This window comes from Protopterus annectens, chromosome 9.part0 (assembly GCF_019279795.1).
Source record: "Protopterus annectens isolate FY-2018-M chromosome 9.part0, PAN1.0, whole genome shotgun sequence".
Lineage (NCBI taxonomy): Eukaryota > Metazoa > Chordata > Ceratodontiformes > Protopteridae > Protopterus > Protopterus annectens.
The window spans coordinates 1,161,980,940-1,162,000,681 of NC_056743.1; the positions used below are offsets into that span (position 1 = coordinate 1,161,980,940).

General features: G+C 41.5%; 2 protein-coding genes and 1 non-coding gene across 6 annotated transcripts in view; 2 read left to right on the plus strand and 1 right to left on the minus strand.

The window, feature by feature from the left end:
* The window catches only part of PTGDR2 (prostaglandin D2 receptor 2), a 515,041-nt gene that overhangs the window by 24,503 nt on the left and 470,796 nt on the right, over nt 1–19,742 (plus strand). The window lies entirely within an intron of this gene.
* LOC122811895 (prostaglandin D2 receptor 2-like) overlaps nt 1–19,742 on the plus strand; it is a 650,060-nt gene that overhangs the window by 24,483 nt on the left and 605,835 nt on the right. The gene's annotated exons all lie outside the window — the stretch shown is intronic.
* Nucleotides 9,733–9,891, minus strand: LOC122812392. Its single transcript, XR_006366406.1, has one exon. It is a non-coding gene; the product is annotated as a U1 spliceosomal RNA (small nuclear RNA).

The following is a 19,742-nucleotide window of genomic DNA, read 5'->3' on the forward strand; positions in this document are numbered from 1 at the left end:
CTTGCAACACTATCTACTGCACCACCGTGCCACCATTTCTAATCCCAGTCCCATCAAATTCCCCTTCAAGTATGTGAAGCTAACCATTGACTGGTTCTTGTTTGCTGACAACCACATATGTGCAAGAAAGAGATTTTTGTTCCCTGGGTGGTGGTGGTGGTGGGGCTCACCTCCTGCATTTTTATATAAGAACTTCACAGTTACACAACATTAGGGAAAATAGGAACTCCCAAAACAGTCTGCAGCACTCTCTAGCAATCACTGTTTCTACTCTGCTGACAACAAGCAAGATATTTCTAAGGAAATGCTGTGTGAGGTTGTATAGAACAGCCTATTAGTCCACAGATATGACCATAAACCATACCCATGACTATACTGGCTTCCCCATCAGATCTGAGGCTTCACAGCCTCTTGGCCTGTTATGATAGGGCTGTTGAATATCACATTCCTGAGTCACACCTAACCCTTCTTACCCCCTTTGTGGCCACAGGAGCACCAGTTTATCTGATGTTCTTCTTCTTAGTCCTCCAGCCCCCGGACTGCTGTTCAGTTTTCTTATGCTGGTTATTTAGCTCCCATTGCCTGAAATATCATCCCCTGACACTGCTTCCAAAAATTATTTACTCTCACCACATCTGCTTTAATAACCAAAAGATTTACTTTGTTCTTTGGTCATCTTGTAACAGCCCTCTCCTCCCTGGATTATTTTAAGCCACGCCTCTTCTGATAACTGTTAAACAATTTATACAAATTTTAAGTTTGCTTACTTGCCTGCTTGTATTACTACTGAGAAATTCTACTTTTCCATAATATCATGTTATCGTTGTAAGTTATGTTTATATATACTGTTCCATCCCCTTTTCATTGTACATTATAACTACTTAGCTTAATTATAGTTACATTAGTCGCTGTTTAAACCACTGGTACTCTTCAAGAACTCCCACACACTGAATGTGCATAATGCAGTAACAGCTACAAATCTCTTGCATTACTCACCATTTGCTTATCTTTACCATTGATATACATAGATGTTTGGCAGCCTTTTCATTTATTCATTCTCTAGTACTTTTATGTCCTGTATACAGTTGTAGGGGAACTGGAGCCCATCTTGCCAAGCAATGGGCTCAAGGCAAAGAACCAGTCCTGGACTGGATTCTATTCCATCACAGGATAAATCCACACACTCACTCACCACTATAGGCTTACATACATAGTGGCAGTTTAGGGGATTCCCAATTCAGCTCGTGGCATGTCTTTGGAATGTGGGAGGAAACCTATTCACTGCCAGGAGATACACATGCTCACAGTAAACTTTGCTTAGTAAACAGTATAGCAGGGAATCAAACCATAGACTCAAGGGCTATGAGAAGCAGTGATAACCACCACACCAATGTGCTGCCCTCAGTCTTTCTAGCTATTTATAACATACTCTCACTGATAAATATCATTCCCATATTATGAAGCTACAGCACATTTTTCTGTTTTATTTCAAATGTTTTTTTTTCAGATACATACAAGCTAATGCTATGTCATTGTCATAAACAGGTACAACAGCAGTCTGTATTTGCAAAAGCACCAACATTGCCCAGGGACAGGAACCAGCATATTTTGTAGTTGTATGAAATAGTGTCTATTACAGATTACATATGATATCTCCCATTGCTTTTTCATTAGTACCACTCAAACATTTTTCTTCTAGTTAATAACTTATACTGAATTTATGAAGACCTGGAAACTACAATTCAATAAATTTAAATGCCAAGAAATTATATGTCTGTAGTCACCTCTTAATTAGCAGGGAGAAGAGACTGCACAATTCAGTTCCTAAAGAATCAGTTGCTTGATATGTATTAAGCTAAATGATAAAAAGAAGGACTACACTCTGGGAAGCAAGATAAGTATGAATAATCAAAAAGTTCACTAGTAAGCCTTGACTAATGATTTGGAAAGAAGGCCGCAAATGTTTTTCCAAAATTCTTGCAAGCTAAGAACAGGACCGCAAAAGTAAAACAAATTGCCTGACTTCCCACCACACAGCAGGCTAAATTAAATCTTCAACTTCTTCTAAATATTTGATACAGATACCTATGACATCTGAGAAGTGTTTGATTCTTAGTTGGGGTGCTTCTCTGCAGAGTCTGTATGTCCTCATTGCATTCACGTGGGGTTTCTCAGGGTACTCTGGTTTCTTCCCACATCCCAAAGTCAGGTGGTAGATGAACTGGTGAATCAAAATTATCACTAGGTTGTGTAGCCAATGTGTGTGGTATAATTTATCATAGATCTCTGTAGATCTGTTCACTGCTTTGCTTAAATTAATTTTAATTTGCCCATCTTTTCATCTAAACTTGTTCATCATTTCTTTATATGTTTTTCCTTGCCATAATATTATGTCTTTTATCCATCCTGCCTGGTATATTTTAAGTGTAGAAAAATCTGCCTCTACAAGAAGTGTGACAGTGATATTTTGATGTCTATATTTTTTCTGTAACTGCTTATCTTGCGCAAACAATTTATCTAATTTCCTTTTCACCTTTTTCTTTTATAGCATAGCCAGTTACGCTTCCCATTTAGCTAGTGTTGTTCCTTGTTTTTGTTATCCCATTCTGATGTGCTCAGTCCTTCACTCTGTTATGGTCACCTTTACTTCAGTTCACTAATTAAACACTCTTTACAAACTGTCTGGAATACTTCTCACCATTGTTTGTACACTACACCCTAACAATGAACATTCGGCAGTGTTTCGCTATTATTAACTGTATACTAAGCATGCCATGACCTAAACTGCCTAGCTCCTTGATTTCTATTCCCATTGCACACTGAAGGTCTAGATTTCTTAAGGGTATACATCAAGCCTCCTATCCTACTGCTGATAATCAGTGTAAATATACTCAACATCTGAAGTGGTGTGAGGATGGCATAATGGTTAAGGTGTTCACCTTACAAACAAAAGGTGCAGGGTTTGATTCTCACATGGGTTAATTGGATAGGCTTCAAGTGGTCCACAAGGACATTTAGCCTAGTACTAATCTATGAATCAATTGTGTTACCAACTCGATATTTTCCATGCCATTCAAAACAACCTGTTTGCTTTGTCTATGGAGTTTCTGCTGGTCAAATAATCTATCCATTTAGGGTTGAAGCTGTAAAATTAAAGTGTATCGCAAGGTCCTCCAAGACTCTACTCTCCACTCCTATATTAAAAGAAAAATACTTTCAAAGAATTCTGTGCTGTTCTTACTTTTGCCCAAGATATTCCATGGGAAAGCATCTGAAGTCTATCTCACTGCACCCTAATACCCAATGACCTGCTTTATTTATTTGTTTGTTTGTTATATGAATGACAAATGGGACTGGATTACAAGTTTGTTTTAGCCACAGTCAATAAGAAAATAGTCATATGCAAAGAAAAACATAAAATTAATACAAACAAGTAGAAAAATGCAATTAATATAAAGTTGCATAAGATCAAGTGAATGATAAATACAATGACATAAAATAAATATATTTGTAAAGCACATACCCATAAATAATAAAGAAGAGAAGCAGTATATTACGGAGATCGTAATAACAGACCATACAAAGGCATCAGTTTTCTTATAAGATGTAAATTCGCTATCAAATAATACAGACACAATTTTCCACATCATATTTAGGGCACCTTGATGATCATGAAGTAGTGATGTCAGCACAGATTGCTGAAGAACGTGGGTTCAAAGACCTATATTTTCCTTTCATATTCCATGATTTAAAAAATGTCTTGGTAGGGGACTTTCACTGTGTGTGTGTGTGTGTGTGTGTGTGTGTGTGTGTGTGTGTGTGTGTGTGTGTGTGTGTGTGTGTGTGTGTGTGTGTGTATCTATCAGTTATCCATAAAATGATATGCTAGTCATTTTTATCCAAAAGGAAAATGGCCTTAGAAAGGGACAAGTCGGGGGTTCCTTGATGTGTCAGAGGCAGTGAAATTAACTTGGATTGCTGAAGGTCCTAACTTCACGTTCTGGTCAAAGGTCTGCTTTCCTGTCATATTCTACATCACCTAGAGGGAAATAGCCAACAATGTTATAGAGTTATCAACATGTGACTTGGGCTGGTTACAGGGTTTGGTAATGATAAGAACCAGTGTAAGAACGGGACATGAATAGTGTTAGGCCACTCCTGTGTGTTTCATGCAGTGTACATGACATGTTCAGTGTTTTTGTGGTGCAGTTAGGAGTGCTGGTAAAGTAGGCTGTACTCTATCTGAGGTAGTATGGAGCTCTTTTGTGTCATGTACTGAGAAACACATGCTTCCAAACAGAAAAGAGCAATCGGGTAGGAGGTAAGATATTGCGGGATTAGTAGGAGAAGAGTGCAGAGAGTTAATTCTGAAGTAGAATGTAACATATTTGCTTACTGATGAGCATTGCCAGAGAGGAAGATTTTGCTGAATAGTATGCTGGTTGCTAGTATGTTATGCATCATTAGAGGAAACTGTGTTACCCCTAAAAGTGTAACAGTGGTAGTGTCTTTCATAGAAGTGCATCAACTGCACCAAGAGTATACAAATCTTGTTTAAGAGAGTGTGAAATCTGTTTTGATTGTATTCAGATTACACAAAGTAGGACAAAGCATACTCCATTTGAGGTATTACAAGGTCTTTACCTAGTTTTAGCAAAATACAAAGACTATAGAACTCTGGTCTGCATTTGTTTTTGTTTTTTTTCTAGCTGATCCCCAGAGGGAAGAGATATGCACTCAAAGGTCAGTCTCTATTTTACTACATCTGTAGGCAGTACTGAACAGTAAGGCCTATACGTCTCTCTCTTTTATTTTCTCTGGCTTTACTTCGCTCTGTCAATCAATGGAATTACACAACTGTTTCTTGACTATAATTGCAACATTTTTAAATCTTTTTCCATGTAGCCAGATGCTCATATTTCTTATCCATCCACACCATTGACTACTTTCTGCTGTATATGCTATCTTGTTGAGTTTACCCATAGATTCTTGGACTGCATTGTGAGCAAAAAAGAAACTAGCCAGTTTTCTAGTTTCAGCACTCAAATATGTTTCTTTGATCTCATCACTTGTTCAGAACTCGTTGTAAGCACTACATAAGCTGCAAATTACTACAGCACTCAACTTTCCTCACTTGTCTAGTGGAAAGCAGTTTTTAGTACTTAATAAATAAGCACTTATCCAGGCATGTCTAAGGGTCAGCTCCCAGTGATTTCTCCTGTCTACCTGATGAATCTGGGCATCTTGGGGCAATGCAGCAATTGCCTCATGTACACAGACAACCCTCTCCTCCTACCACCTAACACTACAACCTGTGAGAGATGCACTTATATAGCCAAACTGGAAGCAAAGCTCTCTTCACCCAAGACTGGACTAGACAGTCAAGAGGAGAAGGTAAACACTTGCACTGCACCACACTCATCACATAGTCCCTCAAAACCTATACCACCAAAACACATACATAGAAACACAAAACACACACCTACATTCGCGGAGGCTCTCAATAAAAACCTGCCCAAGCATCAGGGACATCCAAAGCATAAACGCAAGCAAACTCCACCCCCCCAACACAACCCAAATGACACATAGCCCACAAACTCAGTGTGCCACTCAACCACAGCCCATAAGGCATAACAACGTACCCAACACTCTAGTCATAGGTGACTCTATAGTCAGGCACAGTGATGTTCCACTCACTAGACTAAGCAAGGAGAAAGTTACCATCAGCTGCCTGTCAGGTGCCAGGATCCGCCACATAACGCATGCACTCAGGTCACTCCACAATAAGTACAAATATGACACTGTCATTGTCCATGTTGGTGTGAATGACCTGAGACGTACCTCCCTGGACTACATGAAAAGAGACATGGACGAGCTCTCCGATCTTGTATCCCAGGCAGGTATGACCCTAACCCTGAGTAGCACCCTGCCATCACCCAGAATGATATCACAGTACAAGGACTAAATGATTGACTTCAACAATTGGCTAAGCTTCTGGTGTCATTCTAAGGGGATCCAGTATTTGTCTGCCTGGGACGACATGATTGTCAGTCCACGATGCTTTGCCAGAGATGGCCTGCACCTGCCGCCCTTAGGATTCCGGATACTGGCTAAGACTCTTGCAACCCCTATAGTGCCTTTTTTAGGCAAGGCTCAAATGACAAATTCACCACCGTAACAGATACAAGCAAGCAAAATCTGAGGGTAATGCTACTCAATGCTAGAAGTCTAAACCTCAAAATGCACTCACTCGAGGCACTCCTTAAAATGGAGAACATTGACATCTGTGCAGTGACAGAGACCTGGTTCAAAGCTCCAGAGAGCACCCGTGCATTACCAGGCTTCAATTCATACCACACCTTTCGGCCACCTAACCCAGAAAGAAGCACTAAAGGCGGAGGCGTGTCCATATTCATTAAGGATATCCACACCTCCAGGCTAGTTGCACAGCATAATGCATCCGAGATTATCCAAGTGCAACTAACTCTGGGCAAGACCACAATCCAAATTGTAGCTTGCTACAGACCCCCCACCATGCCCCGGGATTCACACTCCTCATTTCTTGATACACTGGAAAATATTAGGGTACAATCCAACACCCTAATAACGGGTGATCTCAACTACCCACCATTAACTGGGAAAACTACTCATGTACCAACTCTTTTGCTCAACGTTTTCTAGAATTCATAAATTCCAATGCCTTGGATCAACTTATTCACACCCCCACCAGGGGCAGCAATATCCTAGACCTGGTCATTACCAACATGGGAAACCAGTGTTCCTCACCAGAGGTCAATTCCTCGTTGGTCAGATCCGACCACAAGCTAATCAGCCTAGACATCCACATCCCACCCCCAGCCCCAATTAGGGAAACCATCGTAAAAAACTTCTCAAAAGCCAACTTCACACCTCTTAAGACAGAAGTGGCAAACTTCATGACACCCATGCAGACGGACAATAGAGGTATGATTGCCGAATCCTACACAAATGCACTTTATAAGCACTTACACGAGTGTATGGATCATGCTATCCCTAATAGAACCAAGATGTTATCCTCCAAAAAAGGAAGCCAATCTGGTGGACCTCTGTCATAAACTCTACAACAGAAGAAAGAAACTGTTGCAAAAAAGAGTAAAATCCCATGACTGGAGGAACTCCCTGGACAACCTCAGTAAGAAGCTGAGATCCCTCATAAAATCCTCCAAAGCTAGTTATGAAAACAAAATTGCCACTGATTCTAAAGACAACCACAAAGCATTCTATAGCTATGTCAAGAATGTAAATGGGAACATTCAGATCTGCTCTGAGTTACAGCATAATGGCACTAAATATACAGAACCAACTGATATTGCCAACATCCTAGCAGATAGGTTCAGTGCTAACTTTACCCCCTTCTCACCCCCTAGAGGGCCCATCTCTATACCTGAAGAATGCAAAGTTCCTATAATCATGACTGCACAGGTAAAAAACACACTCTCCAAAGCCAAGAACACAGCATCCATGGGACCTGACAATATCCCAGGCTGCGTTCTACATGATATACCCCAGGGATTACTTCAGTGTCACTGCTTGACAGAGGCACAGCAAAATGATAGGCATAGTTTTTATTCAAACTAAAGGGGTGGCGAAAGCCACATAACTATGGGCTAGGCTTATAAATGCCCTTGGGCAGATAGCCTAGTATGAACCTATGAACCTATGAACCTATGAACTACAGAATGAACTGGCACCCTACCTAAGTACCATGTTCAATCATAGCCTCACCTCAGGCTTTGTACCCACTGAATGGCGCACCGTGACAGTTATCCCACTCCATAAAGGGGGAGCCACGACGGACCCCGGGAACTACCGCCCCATTAGCCTGATGAGCCTGGTCTGCAAGGCCATGGAACGTATCATCATGGAACTCATAAACAAAGACATTGGTAATCTCCAAACTCTGGACCCTACTCAGTTTGGATTTGTAAAAGGCAGATCATGTCTCCTAAACCTGATTGACTTCTTTGAAGCAGTCACCAAAGACAAAGATGAGGGTAAAATGGTTCACACAGCTTATCTAGATCTCGCCAAGGCTTTCGACACCATCCCCCACTCTGGAATTATAGATAAGCTCACTAAACTAGGTATAAATCCCTATGTCACAAGATGGGTTGCCAACTGGCTCATGGACAGAACCCACACTGTGAAAGTAGCGGATTCCAAATCCGACATCAGACCAGTGACAAGTGGAGTACCACAGGGTTCAGTCCTGGGTCCTCTCCTGTTTGGTATCTACTTCTCTGAAGTGCAGGCCAACACAGAAGGTCTTTGGCTAACAAAGTTTGCAGATGACTGCAAACTAGGAGCCATAATCGAAACTCCTAATGATGTGGGCAAACTACAAAAGGGCCTCAATGAGACAGATACCTGGTGTCAAAGCCATGGCCTGAAGCTCAATGCCAAAAAGTGTATTGTCATCCCCTTTGGTAAAAACTCTGTATCCATGAACTACCACATAGCTGGTAGTCTACTTAATGCCAAAAATGTGATGAGACCTTGGGACACAGGTGGACAGTAGTCTCTCCTTTGATAATCACATCGCCACAGTGGTCAGGAAATCCTTCTACGTGGCTCATCTCATCACAAAAGGATTCTCATCCAGAAAAAAAGAGGTCATTGTTCCCTTCTACTCATCACTCATTAGACCCATTATAGAGTACAATGCCCCTTTTGGTATGTACCTCACAAGACATCTACAACAACTGGAAAGACCACAGAAATACCTCACAAAGAGGATTACTGGCCTCAAACATATGCCCTATGCAGACCGTCTCAAAAAATTGCAGCTTTACTCCATCGCATATCGCCTACTCAGGGGCGATCTCTGCCTAACAAACAAAGCTATGTCAAACCCAGAGCTGTTGGACATGCTCCACTTAAAGAAATCCCAATCCCTCCGAGCTACATGCTCTAGGGACCTTAACCTTGTCACCACAATAAACAGAACATGCTGGAGGGATAGATTCCTGTCCCAGAGACTTCCCATACTCTGGAACAGACTACCTATCTATGTCAAGCAGAACTCCTCATTAGCACTCTTCAAGAAAAATCTTGATGATTGGATGGGAAATGGGAAATTCACCCCGGGGATCACTTCTGTGGCTCTGCTCGACAGGGGCACAGGAAAATAATTTTCTTGGGTGGCGAAAGCCAGGGTACATTTTTTGGCTAGGCTTATATAGGCCCTAGGGCCGATAGCCTAGTACCTACCTATGAACCTATGAACATTATATGTTCCTTCTTTGCACAAAGTAATTTAAGAGGCATGAAGCATTATATGAATCCACCATGGTGAAATGAACACTCAAAATGTATTTGTCCTTATATTTATTTCATTAGTGCATGCCTTCTAAGTCTACCTGCATGACAAAGACTGCATTCTGTGCCGAATTACGCAGCCTAGTTCCTTATGTAACGAAGCACCAGACTAGTAATTTCGCTCTCACTTGATACTTTCCTTTCCATACTTCTCGTAAAGGCTGAGCACTCTCACACTGAACCATGCTCAGCTACATAACAGTCTGCCTTCAGTGGTTTCACAACTTTAATGGTTTCCTCTAGATATCCACCTTTTGGAGAATATTGTTATCTGCTTCCCTGTATAAGCAACCTTTGACTTGACAAGGAATTGCATGCTGGCATTATTATCCTTCATTCCTAATGGTTCTTTGTCTAGAGCCCCCTTCTTTGAATGAAGGAATGACCACAGTCTCCCACTACCATAAATTATGCAGTTGACTTTCTCACATTTGGGGAAATCACAGAGGTCAACCTCTACAAAGTGCAATGGAGAAGCCTCGCACTGGGAGAACCACCTTCTTGATCATGGTCTCTCCACTGCCAGATAAGCATTTTGAAATTTCCCTTTCTTGGAATTAGAGCTGAATGATGACCACCTGATGGCCCCTGCAGGCACTGCACAGGAGTGATCTTGTGGAATACACAATGTCAGTCTTACGTTAGTTGTTGCTTCAGCAAGGCCCTATCTTCAGCTTAAGTTAGACGATTAAGCAGTTCTTACCTCAACACCTAGAATACAATTTGAATGGTGGTGTGGTGGACCACCTCTGTCAGTCTGAGCTCCTTCTCTTGTGTATAATTAGATATATGAAACATTTCAATCTCCATTTCTCAGTGTAAGAAGGCTTTCACTTTTTCAAGACTTCAGAAGATGAAACTCTAAGGTTACTGAATCACAGCTGAACTAGATTTGGGTACCAGTATGTTTGTGCTTCTTATGAACCTGAATGTACATTTTCCTCTAGAGAGCAACTCTTAAGCAAATTCTTTGAGCGCCTAATAAAGCTGTTTTTTTAAGTACAATTGTTTCATATTGCTTAATAAAAGATTACAGATTAGAGTTTATTACATATTTTATTTCTTTTTCTTTTTTAAACGTGTAAGGAAACATGTTACAAGTATCTCTGATACCTAGCGGTAGCACCAGGGACTAACACTCAGCTAATGATGCATGTGTGTAATTGCTGAGTCTCTTTAAGTGCCTTCACGGCGTACTTTATAGAGAGCATCCCAGGAGTCTAGTGTTCCCACAACCCCATGTCTTTCATGCAAAATGCCATTCTATTTTCTTTTCAAGTGCTTTTAAGGCACAATATGTGGAGTATTGTAATTTTATTCATTTGACATTTGTTTAAAGCTTCACATACAGATATTTAAAACATTGCAAAAACATACTTCATATACATAAATTGCATTAACATATTCCACTTACAGAAACTTCCCTGGTCCCCCAATATTGCAGGATTTGCTTGTTAGTCTAGGAGAATGTAGAGTTGTAACAGCCCCCCCACATGCATTCATACATTCATGCTTACACACACACACACACACACACACACACACACCACCCAACCTCACTCATAGACATATCACCCTTTCCCCAAAAACACACATAGCCCCCCCACCAAACCTTACTTACAGACACATCACCTTTTTACCCAAACACACACACACACACACACACACACACACACACACACACACACACACACACACACACACACACACACACACACACACACACACACACACACACACACACACACACACACACACACACACACACACCTGCGCTACCTATCCCCTAACTAAACCTACTACTGTGACCACCCAGAGCAGAGTAGAACCAGAGAGTGCAGGAGGCCACTCATGTCTTTTCATATACTCACACATGCACCCACACACATACACACATGCATACACACCCTACCACTACGTGTCATCTAAACTCCCTGGTACTTACCTCTATCATGATCAGGTGAGTGCTACATTTTGGCAATACTCATTAATATGGCTGGTGAGGTAAATTAAGCAGCCTTAATGCAGGCATTTCTAAGGGAGAGAACACTACGTTAATTAGGATAAGCTACACACACCCAGAATGGCTCATTAGCATTTGCAGTAGGCAGCAGAAACAGCACACTACAGCACTGCACCTCTTGGTGGTACAACACTGTGGTAGGGCTGTCTCTGAGCAGGAAATGATTACCATGAGATGTACACAAGGCTTACACCTCTTGGTAACATTTCTAAATTGGGTCCAAAGTTTATTGTAACAGGTTTTACCAGGAAACTATACTTTACAATTTTATAATTATTTTTACATGCTTTTTGAAGTATAATTTCTTGGTTAAAACTGTTAACCATTATCCTATATACTGTATTCATTTATTACAGCTTTGTTTGAATATTGTTTTTAATGCATTGTCCCTTAACTCCAGATGATGTATAGTACAATGTTTTTGTTACAAAACCTTATAATTCAAATCTAAGGTTTCTCTTACAAGGCATGAAAGTACATCTTCAATTTTGTCAAAAATAGGCCCCATTCCTAAGATTTTGTGATATCAGTCATTTCCTTAATAGTTAACTTATAACGGTTATTCTTTTATGCGTATAGGATCATAGGATTATCGGAGATTACTAGGCTATTGACCTGGAGGTTATTTTAATGCTAGACTAGCAACTCAATGTAATACCATAGGAGTTCTAGTCAATATGTAAAGTTGCATTTAGTGATGACTTCCCATCTCCAGGAGATGTGAGCTCTATACCTGGTAAGACTTTACAGTGCCCCACCCACTCATCCAGGTTCTTCTTGAACAGTGTGATAGAGGTGCTTTGTTTCACATGAACTGGTAGCCTGTTTCAAAGATATGGCAGTCACTGGGAGATAAATCTGTCCCTACAGCATGTCCTATTTAAGTCACAGGCCATATTTAAGTCCCTGGAACAGGTATCCCTAGATCCATTTGATTTATGGATATGCAGTAAGTTCATTAGGTTTGGGTCTTGGATTGCTCTGTAGGCCAGGCATAAAGTCTCGTCTAACAAGTCTATATGATACTGAATATAGTGACAGGGATTTTAGTCAGGCCATGTAAGGCATATGCTGGAGGCCCTTGATCTTCTTTGTTGGAAACCTCTGAAGTCTCTCTAATTGCTGCAGGTGCTTAATACGGTACATGTCGAATGGGACGTTATACTCAACTGTGGGTTGGATACGTGCTCAGTATAGGGTGGTTATAACCTCTTTTAAACTCAAGGTGATACCTTTACTAATCACGTGTGCTACGTGGAAAGCTTTTCTTTACTATGGTAGACATGTTGTGGTGGTCGAAGTTAAGGTCAGATTCAACTTTGATAGCAATCTGACTTTTGATCACCATGTTGCTTCCGTTGTACAGAAAGCTTTCTACATGGCTCACCTCATAAGTAAGGGTATCTCAGGGACAAGGAGGTCATAACATCCCTGTATTCTTCCCTTATAAGGCCAATTATTGAGTACAACCCCCCCCCCTTCGGGATGTATCTCGCAAAGCATATGCAGCAGCTGGGGAGACCACAAAGGTTCCTCACCAGGAGAATTCCAGGACATAAACATCTACCCTTCACAGATAGGCTAAAAGCCCTGTCCCTCTACTCAGCTTCATACAGACTCCTCAGAAGTGACCTCAGTCTGGCATACAAAGCAATCTCAAACCCTGCCTTGACGCAACTGCTGCATATCCACAAGTCAAGCTCCACTCGAGTAACCTGCACACACAACCTGAACCTGGTCTGTGGCATCAATAGGACTTGTTGGCAGAACAGATTTGTGTCCCAGAGACTCCCTCATCTGCAGAATAGATTCCCTCTCCACATCAAGAAGAGTACCTCATTATTCCTTTTTAAGCGTAACCTGGATAACTAGATGGGAAACAGAAAATACACCCCTGGGATACCACCTGTGTCCCTGCTGGACAGGGGCTTTGGATGCTGACTTGTCTAAATATGGGCTAAACTCTTGGCTAGGCTTATAAGGGCCTCAGGGCCAATAGCCTAGTGACTTCCTATGATACTATGACCTGTGATCCCACGTCCCTTACCACTTCATGGGTACTTAGGGTATTGTTGTTGATTTGATAGTGTGAAGGGACATTGGTTGTGCTGAGGGGAATGATGATGCATTTCTTTGCATTCAGTTTGAGACCATGACTAGTACACACTCATTGGTCTGTGCGAGACCCTCATGGAGTATACTGACATCATTTGGGGATTCAATGATTACACCTAGTTTGCAGTCGTCTGCAAACTTGGTCAGCCACAACCCCTTAATTTTGACCTGAACTTCTGAGAAGTATACACCAAACAGTAGGGAACCCAGCACTCACCCCTGTGGCACCCTACTGGTAACAGGTCTGCTGGATGATGTGGAGTCACCCACTTTGATAGTGTGTGTCCAGTTTGTGAGCCAGTTGGCAACCCATCTTACAAGGAAGGGGTTTACATTCAGTTTGCTAAATTTATCGATAATGCCTGAATGTGGGATTGTGTCAAAAGCCTTTGCCAAGTCCAGGTATGCTGTGTGCAAAGATTTACCCTCATCAATGCCCTTGGTCACACTTTCAAAGAAATCCACCACATTTAACAAGCAGGATTTGCCCTTCATGAAGCCAAATTGGGTAGGATCCATGGTTTGGAGGTCACTTATGTCTTTATTTATGAGGTTCATAATGATATGTTCCATGGCCTTACAGATGAGGCTGATCAGGCTTATGGGTCTGTTGCTAGGCCACCTTTGTAAAGCCTGTGGTTAGGCTATGATTGAAAAGGGTACTTAGTGATGATGCTAGTTCCTGTTTTAGCCTGTTTAGAAGACAGCCTGGGATATCATCTGGTCCCATAGATGCTGTGTTTTTTTCTTAGGACAGGGCTTTGAGGAACTGCTCTTCAGATATGTAAGGTGCGGGGTGGGGAAGGGTTTGTTGAATGTTAGGAAGGGTAAGGGAGTGAAATTTTCTCCAAACCTATCTGCTAGCAGGTTTGCTATCTCTATGGGGTCAGTGTGTGATACCATTGGCCACTGGCTCTGGACATGCTTGGGTCCTACCATTTAGGTTACGTACATAGCTGTAAAAGGCCTTATGGTTATCTTTGGCAGTACTTGCTAGGTTTCTCTCAAAGGCGCTCTTGCAGGATTTGACAAGTTGTCTTATTTGCCTGTCGAGGCTGAGAAGGGTAGTTTTCCATTGTTGGGGCCTTACCTTTGTTTTCTTGGACAGCAACCTTTTGTGTTTATTGTAGATATGGCCATTATGTCCTTTCTCTGATGCCAAAACAGCCCAGAAAGGTCTACATCTATCCTACAAAGCTGTGGCTATCCTGTATTTTTGTACAACCTCTTACCCTGCTTTTATAATGATCCATTACTTTTTCTTTGCATTTGTAGTTTTTGTTTATTTTTTCACAGTGAATTTGTCTTACTGCACTTCCTTTTTAATTAGTTTCTTCATCATTTCATCAGTCCCCATCCATGTGAAGCAGAGATCCTGCCTATCCCAGTTCAAGTCTAACTTGGACACTTAGATGGGGAACAGGAAATGTATGCCTAGTTTGGCACCTATGCCTCTAATGGACACAGGCAGTCTGTAAATGGTTCATCTCCCAGGTCCATGTTTGTAAATGTTTCATCTCCTAATCCCCTGCTTACACTTATTAAGGGGACCAGAACTTGTCAAGATTTGGGATGCATGGTTAGGCTTAAAAAGGCCTTTGTGATCATTAGCCTAGTAAACATCTATGAACCTATGATCATGCATTATACGCATTGGTCACTTCATCTTTGCTATAGGTAAACTTCTATTATAACTTAGTTATTGTTTTTTTTTCCACTTGTAATGCAAAATGCTCAATTTGACAATTATTTCATTGACTGACGCAACTCCATTTATAACAGTTCATTTGGTTATCTGGATGTGTTTGATTCTCTGTTCCAATAAAATATTTTATGTGGACCAACAAATTATTGGGCATTGCCCAAAAACACAGGTCTCCCTTCAGAGTCATGGTTATTCATTGAAGGATTATGCTTGAAGAGACAATTCAATGAAAATAAATCACTGAAAGGTACTTTCAGCTAACATGTTTTAAAGCTTTTTTTGTTTTCAGGAGGCAACCCCCCCATGCATCCTCAGTCTCCTAACTTATATATACCAACTCAACAGTTCGACAACAGTGAAAAAAGAGTAAAACTACATGTTTGCTGAAAAAGACTTTTCAGAGATAAAGCCACCATGCTGCTGTCAGTTGATTAAGTAGGGCTTGATGAATGTACGCATTTCTCTCCTTTCTATTAATGATGTTCTTTGCAACTGCCAAAACCACCAAAATACCTACTCTTTCTTGAATATAAATTATCATTGGTTTTCCAAACGTAATGTCAGTTTATGTAAAGGAAATGTCCTTATCTACTCAACATGAAGAGAATCTCTGCCAAAGCCAGTCCCCTCCAATGTCTTGTTTTTCACATAACCCTACAGGGTTACCTTTTCTACTCCTTTCAAAGCTCCTTATAGTCTTCCATTCTCTATTCTTGATTTCTCTTCCACTTCTGTAGCTTACATACGATTTGTTTCAACTGTGTCATGGTTTTCCTGCCCTTATCTTGAATCTTGTGCGTTTGTAATTTAGCATGTTCTGTTATTTCCAAATATTTGAGCAAGCTCACTGTCTCATTAGGCACAGCCACTCATTAACTTTTCATGAAAACATTGAATAAACCAATTAACCAACTCATCTTGCATAGCCTGAAAATAATGGATTTCTTCAACAACATTCAATCAGAGCACATTTTTAGGCCTTTACTAGTTAGACACAGCATGTCATGGAGGTCTCATTTTGACTCATGTGAAGCTCATTCATCATCATCATCATCATCTTCTTTCGGCTGTTCCCGTTAGGGGTCGCCACAGTGGATCATCTGTTTCCATTTCTTCCTGTCCTCTGCATCTTGCTCTGTCACACCAACCACCTGCATGTCCTCTCCCACCACACCCATAAACCTTATCTTAGGCCTTCCTCTTTTCCTGTTACCTGGTAGCTTCATCCTTAGCATCTTTTTCCCAATATACTCAGCATCCCTCCTCAGCACATGTCCAAACCAACATAATCTTGCCTCTCTGGCTTTGCCTCCAACCCTTCCAACCTGGGCTGACCCTCTAATATACTTATTCCTAATCCTGTCTACCGTCATCACGCCCAGTGCAAATCTTAACATCTCTAACTCTGTCACATCCAGCTCTAACTCCTGTCTTTTTGTCAATACCACTGTCTCCAACCAATATAACATAGCTGGTCTCACTACCCTCTTGTAGACCTTCCCTTTCACTCTTACTGGTACTCGTCAGTCACAAATCACTCCTGACACTCTTCTCCAACCACTCCATCCTGCCTGTACTCTCTTCTTCACTTCTCTTCCACACTCACTATTACTCTAAACTATTGATCCCAAGTATTTAAACTCATCCATAATCGCCACCTTTACTCCTTGCATCCTCACCGTTCCTCTATCCTCCCTCCCTCTCATTCACACACATATATTCTGTCTTAGTCCTGCTGACCTTCATTCCTCTTCTCTCTAGAGCATATCTCCATCTCTCCAGGGTCTCCTTCACCTGTTCCCTACTCTCACTAGAGATCACAATGTCATCTGCAAACATCTTAGTCCACAGAAACTCCTGTCTGATCTTGTCTGTCAACCTGTCCATCACCATTACAAATAAGAATGGGCTCAGAGCTGATCCTTGATGTAATCCCACTTCCATCTTAAACACATCTGTCACTCCCACCACAGAACTCACCACTGTTACACTACCCTCGTACATATCCTGTACCACTCTTACATACTTCTCTGACACTCTTGACTTCCTCGTACAATACCACAACTCCTCTCTAGGCACCCTGTCATATGCTTTCTCTAAGTCTACAAAAACACAATGCAACTCCTTCTGACCTTCTCTGTACTTCTCCATCAACACTCTCAGAGCAAACATCACATCTGTAGTGCTCTTTCCTGGCATGAAACCATACTGCTGATCACTAATCATCAACTCCCTTCTTAACCCAGCTTCCACTACTCTTTCCCATAACTTCATGCTGTGACTGAACAATTTAATCCCTCTGTAGTTACTATAGCTCTGCACATAACCCTCATTCTTAAATATCGGTACCAAAACACTTTTTCTCCATTCCTCAGGCATCCTCTCACTTTCCAAGATTTCATTAAACAATCTGGTTAAAAATTCCACTGCCATTTCACCTAAACACCACCATGCTTCCACAGGTATGTCATCTAGACCAACAGCCTTTCCATTCTTCATTCTCTTCATAGCTATCCTTACTTCCTCTTTGCTAATCCATTGTACTTCATGATTCACTATCCCCACATCATCCAACCTTCTCTCCCTCTCATTCTCTTCATTCATCAACCCCTCAAAGTACTCTTTCCATCTCCTCAACACACTCTCCCCACTTGTGAGTATGCTTCCCTCATTATCCTTTATCACCTTTACCTGCTGTACATCTTTCCTAACTCAGTCCCTCTGTCTAGCCAATCAGTACAGGTCCTTTTCTCCCTTCTTAGTGTCCAACTTTTCATACAACTCTTCATATACCTTATCCTTAGCCTTCGCCACCACTCTCTTTGCCATGCACCTCATCTCCTTATACTCCTGTCTACTTTCCTCATCTCTTTGACAATCCCACTTCTTCTTTGCCAACCTCTTTCTCTGTATACTCTCCTGTACTTCCTCATTCCACCACCATGTCTCCTTGTCGTCTTTCCTCTGTTCAGATGTCATACCAAGCACCTTTCTAGCCGTCTCCCTTACTAGCTCTGCTGTAGTTACCCAGCTATTTGGTAACTCTTCACTGCCACCCAGTGCCTGTCTAACTCATCCCTGAACTCCACCTCACAATTACCCTTTTTCAATTTCCACCATTTGATCCTTGGTGCTGCCCTCACACTCCTTCTCCTCTTCTTGATCACCAGCATCATCCCACAAACCACCATCGTATGCTGCCTAACTACACTTTCCCTGGTCACCACTTTACAGTCTCCAATCTCCATCAAACTGGCCCTCCTACATAAGATATAATCCACCTGTGTGCATCCTCCTCCACTCTTGCATGTCACCCTATGCTCCTCCCTCTTGTTAAAATACTTATTCATCACAGCCATGTCCATCCTTTTTGCAAAATCCACTACCATCTGACCTTCTGCATTCCTTTGTTTAACACCATACCTACCCATCACTTCCTCATCCTCTCTATTCCCTTCACCAACATGCCCATTGAAATCCGCTCCAATCACCACTCTCTCACCCTTGGGTACAGGCATCACTACTTCATCCAACTCACTCCAAAATTTTTCTTTCTCATCCATTGCACACCCAACTTGTGGAGCATATGCACTAACAACATTCATCATTACACCATCAATTTCCAGCTTCATAAACATCACTCTATCCGACACTCTTTTCACCTCCAAAACACTCTTAGCATACTGTTCCTTCAGGATAACTCCTACGCCATTTCTCCTCTCATCCACACCATGATAATTTGAACCCACCTCCAATACACCTAGCCTTAGTCCCCTTCCATCAGGCCTCTTGCACACACAATATACCAACCTTCCTTCTGTCCATCATATTAGCTAGCTCTCTCCCTATACCAGTCATACTGCCAACATTCAAAGTTCTGACCCTCACTACCATAGTCCTAGCCTTTCTCCTCTCTTCCTGCCTTCAGCCATGCCTTCCGCCTCTTCTCCTCATTCAGCCAACAGTAGCCCAATTTCCGCCAGCACCCTGTTGGCTAACAGTACTGGTAGCGGTCATTGTTAACCCAGGCCTCGACTGATCCGGTATGTAAATATTTACTGGAGTCCGCATGAATTATTTGGCAAAGGTTTACGCCGGATGCCCTTCCCGACTCAACCCTCCCCATTTATCCAGGCTTGGGACCAGCACAAAGAAATGCACTGGCTTGTGCATCCCCAGTGAAGCTCATTCATCATAATATTCTGAATTCAACATACAATCACTTTTTGTCATTATAGATAAAGGAATAACACCTCTACTCATCAACTCAGCAAAAATTGCATTGCAAAAACTAACTTAGGTCTAAAGTAATTTTAATTTCTCTTTAAATGGAGCAGTCTAGTCAGAGATCTAGCTCTGAACACTGAGCAAGCACTAGTCATTGCCAATTTTTAGATATCTAGCCATGCCTATAAAGTATTCTTTTGAATAAGTTCTTCCTGTGTGTATGGATACATATGGATGTTTATCAAAACATATCCGATATGCAAACTGTTTTAGATCCACACTGTGTGAATAATAGCTAATGCTGTTCTGTAACTC